The sequence below is a fragment of the Arachis ipaensis genome, chromosome B08, assembly GCF_000816755.2.
Source record: "Arachis ipaensis cultivar K30076 chromosome B08, Araip1.1, whole genome shotgun sequence".
Lineage (NCBI taxonomy): Eukaryota > Viridiplantae > Streptophyta > Magnoliopsida > Fabales > Fabaceae > Arachis > Arachis ipaensis.
The window spans coordinates 87,253,543-87,263,178 of record NC_029792.2 but is presented as its reverse complement, the minus strand read 5'-3'; the positions used below and the strand labels follow the sequence as shown (position 1 = coordinate 87,263,178).

Sequence of the window (9,636 nt, the reverse complement as noted above, 5' to 3'; positions counted from 1 at the left end):
GAGTGGACTGAGCAATTGCTTGTATGGCTGCCTCAAGACTTGAAATTCTACTTTCATGATGGTCTATTGGTGGTATGATAGGGGTGGAATGTGGTTGCTGGAAGTTATTTGTAGGGGTAGTGTGGTAGTTTTGGGGGTTAGATGTTGGTGCGGAAATGCTATTTTGATGAGTTTGTGGATTGTGGTGGGGTGGTTGATATGTATTTTATGGTTTCTTGTATTGATTATTATTAGCGTTTTACTGGTCGTGGTTTGAGTAAGTTGTGTTTCTTGAGTTGTTTTGGTTTGAGTTTTTCTGCCACGGTTGCTGGCTGTGGGTGTGGTTATAGCATAAAACCTCATGAAATGGCATGAATTCATACATGGTTGATTCAATCAAGGGAAACATGAAAATCTACTCAATTAGCTTGCTTATGGTTCAAGAAAGTGCATAATTCTAATGAAAACAAAAGGAAAAGACTGGTTAAAATAGGCTAGGATGACTTGTCATCAGATGGTGTTCAAGGTTCTTGGCCTTCCATTACCCCCTGACAAGGGAAGCACATGCATAAAGGATTCAGCATTTAAGCCTCCTCCCTTGGATGGAACTAATTCAATCCCTCCTAAAACAAAACGTAAGTTTGGTGTTGGATGTATACTATCCACCAAGGAGGAAGGCCCCAAAAGGAAGATACCTAGGGACTGGAAAAATAAAAATATTCCCACTGAAGGCTTTTCACCATGGAAGATGGTGGTATTCACTTATCTCATCGTGGTATTCACCATGACAGAGGGAAGTGGCAAAAGGGGAACCAACATATTGCTGCAAGCCCAACCCGGCCTCAGGCAGTGAACAAGATCCTGTCTCTTGAGCGTACTTTGCTATTCCATGAGAGCACAAGAAGGAAGCTCCTAGTAAGGAGTAAAAATTTATTCCTCTATGACTATCTTCCTCATTGAAAGGAGTTGTCCGTCAAGCTAATGACATTAAAGAAACTCTTGTTGGAAGGCAACCCAACCCTAATTAGTTATTTTTACTTCTTTTAATTTGTTTTATTTATTTCTTTAAGTTATTTCTTTAGGTTCATGATCATGTGTAGCAGTCAGAACAGAGACAGAAATGTTCAGCAGTGAAAACAGAACACTCTGGATGGAGCGTTGCTGGCATTAAGCGCTAGCCAGGGAGCAAAGGTTGGGCGCTCAACGCCCACAATGGTAGAAGACCTGGCGTTGAATGCCAGGACGGAGGTCCCTCCTGGGCGTTCAACGCCCTAAAGGGAGGAGGCAGCTGGCGTTGAATGCTAGCTATGGAGCATGAGCTGGGCGTTCAAGGCCCACAAAGGGGGTAGAGAATTCGAATTCACTAGCCTTCCAGGACCAGTAGATCCCACAAAAACCCCATCTACCCCACCTTTTTCTTCTTCTACTCCCTTCCCATTTGTTTATATTTGCTCGAGGATGAGCAAAACTCTTAAGTTTGGTATTGCAAAAGCTTTGCTTTTTTACTTTTACCACTCCTAAGTATGGCACCAAAGACTGGTGAAACCTCAAGGAAGAGGAAGGGAAAGGCACTTGCCTCCACTTCCCTCACCTCATTTATCACCTATGCAATTCAGCTGGAATTGTCATTGAAAAGGACAAGTCCATCACTAAGAAGAGGATGGAGCATCAAGAGCATTCCATCGTCCTCAATGAAATTAAGAAGACCAAAGGGCTATGAGGGAAGAACAACAAAGGCAAAAGAGTGACATTGAAGAGATCAAGCACCACATTGGATCCTCAAGAAGGAGTACTAGCCGCCACCATTAAAGGTAGATTCGTTCTCTTTATCTCCTTTTCTTATGTATTTTTTGTTTTCTGCTATGTTGTATTTGAAAAGAATTGAGAGGTACATGAACTTCAAGTTTAAAATAAGAATAGTTCAATTATTTTGATGTGGTGGCATTGCTTTTGTTTTCTGAATGTATGAATAAACAATGCATATTTGAAGTTAGAATTTTAGAATGTTGGCTCTTGAAAGAATGATGAAAAAGGAAAATATTATTGATAATCTGAAAAATCCAAAAATTGATTCTTGAAGCAAGAAAAAGCAGCAAAAGAAAAAGAAAAAGCATGTTGCAAAAGAAAAAAATTATATATGCATGCAAAAAAGAAAGAAAAAATTGGCGAAAAAAATAAATAAATAAAAATCAGAAAAATCCATTACTGCCCAAAAATGCAGAAAAAGGAGGGCGGATTGAAAAGGCCAGTAACCCTTTAAACCAAAAGGCAAGGGTAAAAGGATATAAGGCTTTGAGCATCAATGGATAGGAGGGCCTAAAGGAACAAAATCCTAGCCTAAGCGGCTCACCCAAGCTGTCGCTAATCATGTGCTTGTGGCGTGAAGGTGTCAAGTGAAAAGCTTGAGATTGAGCGGTTAAAGTCGTGATCCAAAGCAAAAAGAGTGTGCTTAAGAACTCTGGACACCTCTATCTGGGGATTCTAGAAAAGCTGAATCACAATCCGAAAGGGTTCATTCAGTTAAAGTGTCTGTGGTATTTATGTATTCGGTGGTAATACTGGAAAACAAAGTGCTTGAGGTCACGACCAAGACTCTAAAAGCTGTGTTCAAGAATAAAAAAGAACTGAACTAGGAGAGTCAATAATATCATCTGGATTCTAAGTTCCTAAAGATGCCAACCATTCTGAGTTTCAATGGATAGTGAGATGCCAAAGCTATTTAGAAGCAAAAAGCTACTAAGTCCTGCTCATCTAATTGAAACTGAGCTTCATTGAAAACTCTGAGATTTATTGTATCTTACTCTTCTTTTTATCCTACTATGTTTTTATTTGCTTGGGGACAAACATTAGTTTAAGTTTGGTGTTGTGATGAGCGAATATTTTATACTCTTTTTGGCATTATTTTCATATAGCTTTTAGTATGTTTTGTTTAGTTTTTATTAAGTTTTTATAGGTTTTAGTGTTAAATTCACATTTTTGGATTCTACTATGATTTTGTGTGTTTTTGTATAATTTTAGGTATTTTCTAGCTGAAATTGAGGAGCTGGAGCAAAAGTCTGATTCAGAGATAGAGAACGTACTACAGATGCTGTTCGGATCTGACCTCCTTACACTCGGAAGAGATTTTCTGGAGTTACAGAAGTCTAAATAGAGCATTCTTAATAGCTATGAAAAGTTAACTTCCAGAGCTTTCCAGCAATTTTAATAGTCTATACTTTGCTTTAGATTAGAAGGCCCAAAACTGGCGTCCAACGCCAGCCTCCTGCCCCCTTTCAGGCATCCAGCGCCAAAGGAGAAGAGACCAGCGTCCAAACGCCCAAAGAGGACCCCCTAGCCAGCGTTCAACACCCTAGAGGCCTCATAGCACGTGGATCTCATCAAAGCTCAGCCCAAACACTCACCAAGTAGGCCCTAGAAGTGGATTTTAGTACTAAAAGACTATTTTACCCTTACTAGTCATTAGTTTAGTATTTAAAGTAGAAGATCACTCTTTGTTAGGGATCTTCTGCCACTTTATACCATATTTTCGTCTTTAACATTGTATTTTCATATCAGTATGAGTTTCTAAACTTCCTAGGTTGAGGGGAGGAGCCCTGCTAAGTTCTGTGAATTAATAAAAGTATTACTGTTTCTCTTCAATCCGTATTTGATTTAATTATAAGATGTATATCCGTGACAACCAGCTCTATTCATTATACTAGGACCGCGTGCCTGACAACCACCCGTGTCCACTTGGGTTTGTGTGAATACTTCAGTGGAAAGCATTGAACCGCCAGCGTGATTATACATCTCTCATACGGCTAATCTACGACTTCGTTGGGGACTTCTCGAGAAACCAGTTCAGCCGATTTATGGGGAGATTAGGGCCTCTGTGGTAAAGGCTAGAATCCAAAGGCGCAATATTCTCTGGTCCGGAAGATTCGACCTTGTCTGTGGTATTTTGAGTAGGATCATTAAGGAGAGTGGATTGCAGGAGCTTCACCCTCAATTAGAATGGATCCACACTAATCCTGGGGTTCAGATATGGAGGAGTATTGGCGGCTGCTCAAACCGGCGTCAATCACATATAGCCTGCCATAGAAGAAATCATTCACAATTGAAGAAGACAGTAAGACCAGAGTTAATCCAGAAGGACAAAGCAACTCCAAGCCTTAACCATCTATGTTTTAAGATTATCATTGTAGAGAATCAAACTGCATTTAAACAAATCCAACAACTCTTCTATCTGCCTGACTAAGATCTACAAGATAACGATAGCTTGCTTCAAACCATAATTCTAGTGGGATCGACCCTGACTCACTCAAGTATTACTTGGACGACCCAGTGTACTTGCTGGTATAGTTGTACGAAGTGTGGGGATTCGTGCACCAAGTTTTTTGCGCCCTTGCCGGGGATTGTTCGAGTTTGGACAACTGACAGATTATCTTGTTCCCTAGATAAGGTGGGCGAGCATTTTTCTAAAAACCAGGGGGTGACGCGTACGCGTGGAAGGGCAATTTTCCCATCACGCATACGCATTACCTCGTTCGGGTACGCATGCATGCCAAACAGAAATGTCCATCCGCGTATTGAGGGGTCCGCGTACGCATACATTGCAGATTAGTCGAAAATGACTAAGTCTGTAGAATTTCAATTTTACATACCAAACTTCCCATGCGCATAACTTTCTCGTTTTAAAATATTTTTCATCCGTTGTTCGAACGACGTAAACTTCACAGACCTAATTTTCATATGAAATAGGTTTGAAACAATTTAGAGGTTCGGAAGCCAAGTTATGGCTCGCCAAAGTTTGGCCAAAAATCTATTTTACACAAAAACCTCAAACCTCAATTTTCATTAAAACCCAAACTCAAATCCAACCTCCTATACATATATTCAGCACAGCAACATATCATAACATACCAACACAGCACTAAAATCCCCACATCATACCATAATAAATTATACTTCAATATTACACAATTTTACACCTAAATTTCTCACTTTAATCAACAAGATTATCAACAATCTATCTTATTTGGATAATTCAATATCATCAACTAGTAAATCATTATTCAATCACCATTTAGTATCCTATTTCCACCATAACAATGATCTCTAACACATGCTCAATCTACATCATCAATCATTATCACAAGTACTAAGCATACAACATACTTAATCATTCCAACCTACCCTATGGTCCTCTAACCTAAGTTTTAACAAGACATTATATATTAAATACGAGAAACCTAAACCATACCTTGACCGATTTCCTTGTATAACCCAAGGCAACAAAATTAAGCAAACTCACAAGTCTCTAACACTAGAATTCAGCAACCAAGACCAAATCCAAGCCTCCAATTTTCACAAATAAGCTCCACTTTACATATTTACACACCTAATACATAATATCACATATGTATAACAAACTTTAATACCAAAGCTACAATTAACTAAGGCATTCACTAAGGTTGAGAATCCTTACCTTGTACGTGCCTCAATTAAGCCAAGACCCACTAATTTCTCAAGTCAATTTGGTCGTAAAACATCAAATTAACCATAAATCTCAATACCCAAGATCCTACCATTTTTTCGGATTTTAGAAGAGGAATTTGAAACTAAGAAAGTGGTTTCCTTACCTTACAACTGGGCTTTGTAGAGCTCATCACTGCAAACGCGTATCCGCAAACGGTGCGGCTATCGGAGCTCGGAGCGAGAAGTTATGAGGATTTGAATCAAATCCAAGGGTTTGAAACTTTGAAATGTTCTTCCCGCTTTTGATGAATTCCCATCGTGCTACATGTGAAAAGGGGAAGAGAATGAGCTGAAGCTCATTAAGTATGATGGATTGGTTGGGCCCACGAGTCTAGTTCGATCGGTTTGGCCTGTTTGGTCCAATTTTGGGCCAAATTCTTTAAAATTAGTGTCAAAATTCTTATTTTAATTAGCTCTATCTTATTAAACTATAACATTTACGTTTCTAATTTATTTTATTAAAATTTAGTTTATTGACTAATTATTCGTTAATTTTACAGAATTTAAAAAAACAGCCTCGTAAATGTATGTACATACTACATGACAAACCCTTTCTCCACCTTCTGCTCAATCCAGACTTTGATTTCGACATGCCATATGATTTCTATCTCTCAACATTATACTTAGGTGGTCTACAACACCTTTTTTTCCTGGCACCTGTGGCACCTGAACCTAATTTTGTTGGGAATTACCATTCTAAGCCAAGAAAGTATCACCATAAGCCACCGTTTGTCGCAGATGTTTTACCCATTCCTAAGCCTCCTTTACAGCCTTCCTATCAGTGGTTACTCAATTTGAACTACTAGAAGAAGCACTTGCACCCGTTTAGGTTAATGGCCTATTATACGTGGATGGCAATGATACTGGCTCGGAGAAAGAAGATCCTGAGGAGGATCCTGACTGGGAGGCATAACAAGTAGCAGAAGAAAGACATGATTCCATTGTGGGGGATGAGTTTGGAGACAGAGCGCTGGGGACTTATCCGACGACGTTGTGTGACCTTGCTTTGCAGGTGAAGTCAACATTTTTCATTTTGAGGACATCAAGGCGGCTCTGATTTTTTAAGGTTTAGAGTTTCTTTCTCTCGCTTTTGTAGTCTTAGAGGGGTTAGGTGTATATCGAGGTTAGGTTAGTCTAGGTACCAGGTTAAGGACTTACATTACAAAAAAAGAGGTTAAAATGGCATTTATATTATGGGGGTTTTGAAGAACCGCCATAATATTTGGATATTCTAACATTTTTCATTGATGCCATAATTTACTTTTGGATTTGTGGCGGTTTTTATAATTAAGATGGTTTTGAACCGCCATTATCACCTTAGTATAAAATAAGAATTATCAATCCCTAATTTCAGAAACCCTTATTTCATTGAAACACTACGGTGTGACGCTGTTCTCCTGGATGGCCTCTGCGACGATCTCCCCGATCCTCTTGCGTTCTCCGACGACCTTCTCCGGTGACATCTCCTCCAGCATCGATCTGCATCGATGACATCTCCTACAGCGACGATTTCCTCCGGTGACATCTCCTCCAGCTTCCTCTCCATGTCGTCCTCTGTGTCTTCTCCGCCAAAATCGTCAACGCCTTCCTCTACGACGATGCAGGTAAGCTTCCTTTCCTTCCTTTCCTTCTTTTCCTCCCTTACCATTCAGATTCGCCGCTAGGGATTGCGTTCCGCAGGAGAGGAATTTCTTTGTCAACTTCCAACGCGATTTAGAGCTTCTGTGTGTGTTTTTTTCGTGTTCAACAAAAATTTATTCCACGAAAAATATAAGGTAGTTTGTTAATTTGTTTCTAGGTCTTGGATTGGCAGAGTTTTATAGTTTTGTAAATGGATTCTGACTCGATCTGATATTTGATTTTGTTCTTCATTTCCGTTGTAATCCAATGAAGTATAATCGTGTTTGGTGGCCGAGATGATAATATCTCATGTTTCAGCTATCAAATCATTTTGACTTTTGTAGCGATTAGATCCTTAAAGTTGGGGAAAAATGTTTAAAGAGTTAGTGATTAATCGTGGAGAATGATTGACAAATAGCTTTCTTTTTTTTCATGTTGACATCATATTTCTGTTTGAACAAGATTATGTTTGTCAGCTTATTTGAATTTTGAACAAATCAGTGTGCTTTCTAATTTTAGAGAATAGTGTTATATATATATATATAATGGAAGTGAGTTGAACTATTGTAGAAGGAATATAGGATGTATAGAATTGAGCCCCATAGGTTTAAAAAATGGTACTAAAACTGGAAGCACTAGACCTAGGGCAATGCGTAGGTAAATAATGGATACATGTAGTGTGCAGAGTGAAATACGTTGCTTTGATATGTGAAGATATTTAGAGGAGGAGGAAAAATAAGAAAGTTCAAGTTTCCTTCATGTTGTTTAGATGTTTGAGATCATCCTAATCTGTGTTAACTGGAGTTTGGATAACAACATGATAGCCCTTCAAGTTTTCTTGCATATTGGAGAAAATTCTTAATCTAGGAGAAATTCAATGAATCTGTAATTGATATACTGTTTTAGGTGGCACTGGTGTTGCTACTGGCATTGAGAGATGAAGTAAGAGTTAATGGTTATGGTGGTTCTGAGCAATGTGAATATAGTCCAGAACTAGCTCCAAGACCACCAGTCTTAGTCTTATTAATTATATATATTCATCAGTTCAAATCTTTATAGTTCTGCTTAATTTGTATTGGTATCTAAACTTGGGAAGCTTAAGCATTTTATAATATTTATATGCTATATACTATAATTAAAATTTTGGTATGGTGACGTGGGTTTTCTAATGTCAAATGTGCATCTATAGCTCTAGTAGACTCTGTTTGCAATTTTTTAGATCTAGTTCATGCCCTAGCTAGTAGGAAGAAGCAAAGAATGCTGGTTCTTTTTTTTTTTTGTTATTGTGTATTTTAACTTTTATTTATCACTTATGTAAATAAATTGCTTGTTTTATATCATATATTTGCTTCCCTTTCTGCACAGGTTACCTTGGAAGAGACCATCAATAAATTACAAAGTGAAAATGAAAGGGAGAAGCAAAACCAGGTCATTGAATTTGAATTTACGGTTTAATGACTGTGTGGATAGCTCTCTTCTCTTATTTGAATATTATTATTATTATTCTTATATATGTGTTTGGCTATTGATTGGCATGATTAACCTGATCCCCTGCAGGCTAGTTTGGAAATGAGAATTGCACAATTACAGAGTGAGAATAGTTCCTTACTTGAAAAAGAGGTGAAAGACTTAGTATTGTGTTCTTTTAAGAGTTTGGAGCGTTGAGTCTGTGAAGTTAAAATTTTTCATATTTAATTTTGTATCATATCCAGGCTGAATTGGTAGAAAAAGCCACTCAGGTAGCCTTAGAAGAGACTATCAAAAAATTAAAATGTGACAATGAATTACACACACAAAAATAGGTGAATCAATTTGAGTGAACAATTTTGACTAAAATTTGGAATATTGTTCTTATATGTGTTGCGCTGCTGATTGCTGGCCTGACATGCCTAACTGGATCACCTGCAGGTTGGTTTGGAAATGAGAATTGCACAGTTAGAGAGTGAGAAGAGTTCCTTGCTTCAAAAAGAGGTGAATGGCTTGAGAATTATTTTTCATTCTAAAACTTGGGAGCATCGAATTTTAAGAACTAATTGTTAAGATAATTTATTTCCTATATTGTTTTCACTTTTCAGGTTGGATTGGTGGAAGAAACCAAGTGGTTGCTGAGTGAAAAAGAATTTTTGAGCCTTAAAGTGGTACAAATTGCATTGAAATTAACATTGCTAATGACTTGAGCTTTCTTATGTTAAATTAGTTTTTTAAATTATCCAGGATACTAATAACAGTTATGTAATCAACCCTATATATTTAAAAAAGTTTGGTTTTTTATAGTCACTCCACTATATAGGTACTTTTGATGGCATTCCAGGGATATTCTACAACTTCAGGGAAGCTGAGAGCCTTGCTGCAAGGTATAATACATGCTAATTCAGATCTTGAGTTAAGGCCCTTGTGGTCAAGAAGTAGTTCGAGGTCAAAGGTTAGCATCTTTGCACTGTTTTTCCACAGTTTTTAGTTTGTAAATCCTAATGGGCATTTTAAAAATTATTTTTCAAAAGTTGAATTGCTTCAGTAACT

General features: G+C 37.9%; 1 long non-coding RNA gene across 1 annotated transcript; it reads left to right on the top strand.

Annotated features, from left to right (window-relative positions):
• LOC107612366 lies at nt 8,480-9,256 on the top strand. Its single transcript, XR_001613717.2, has 4 exons — nt 8,480-8,544; nt 8,674-8,736; nt 9,025-9,087; nt 9,192-9,256. It is a non-coding gene; the product is annotated as an uncharacterized LOC107612366 (long non-coding RNA).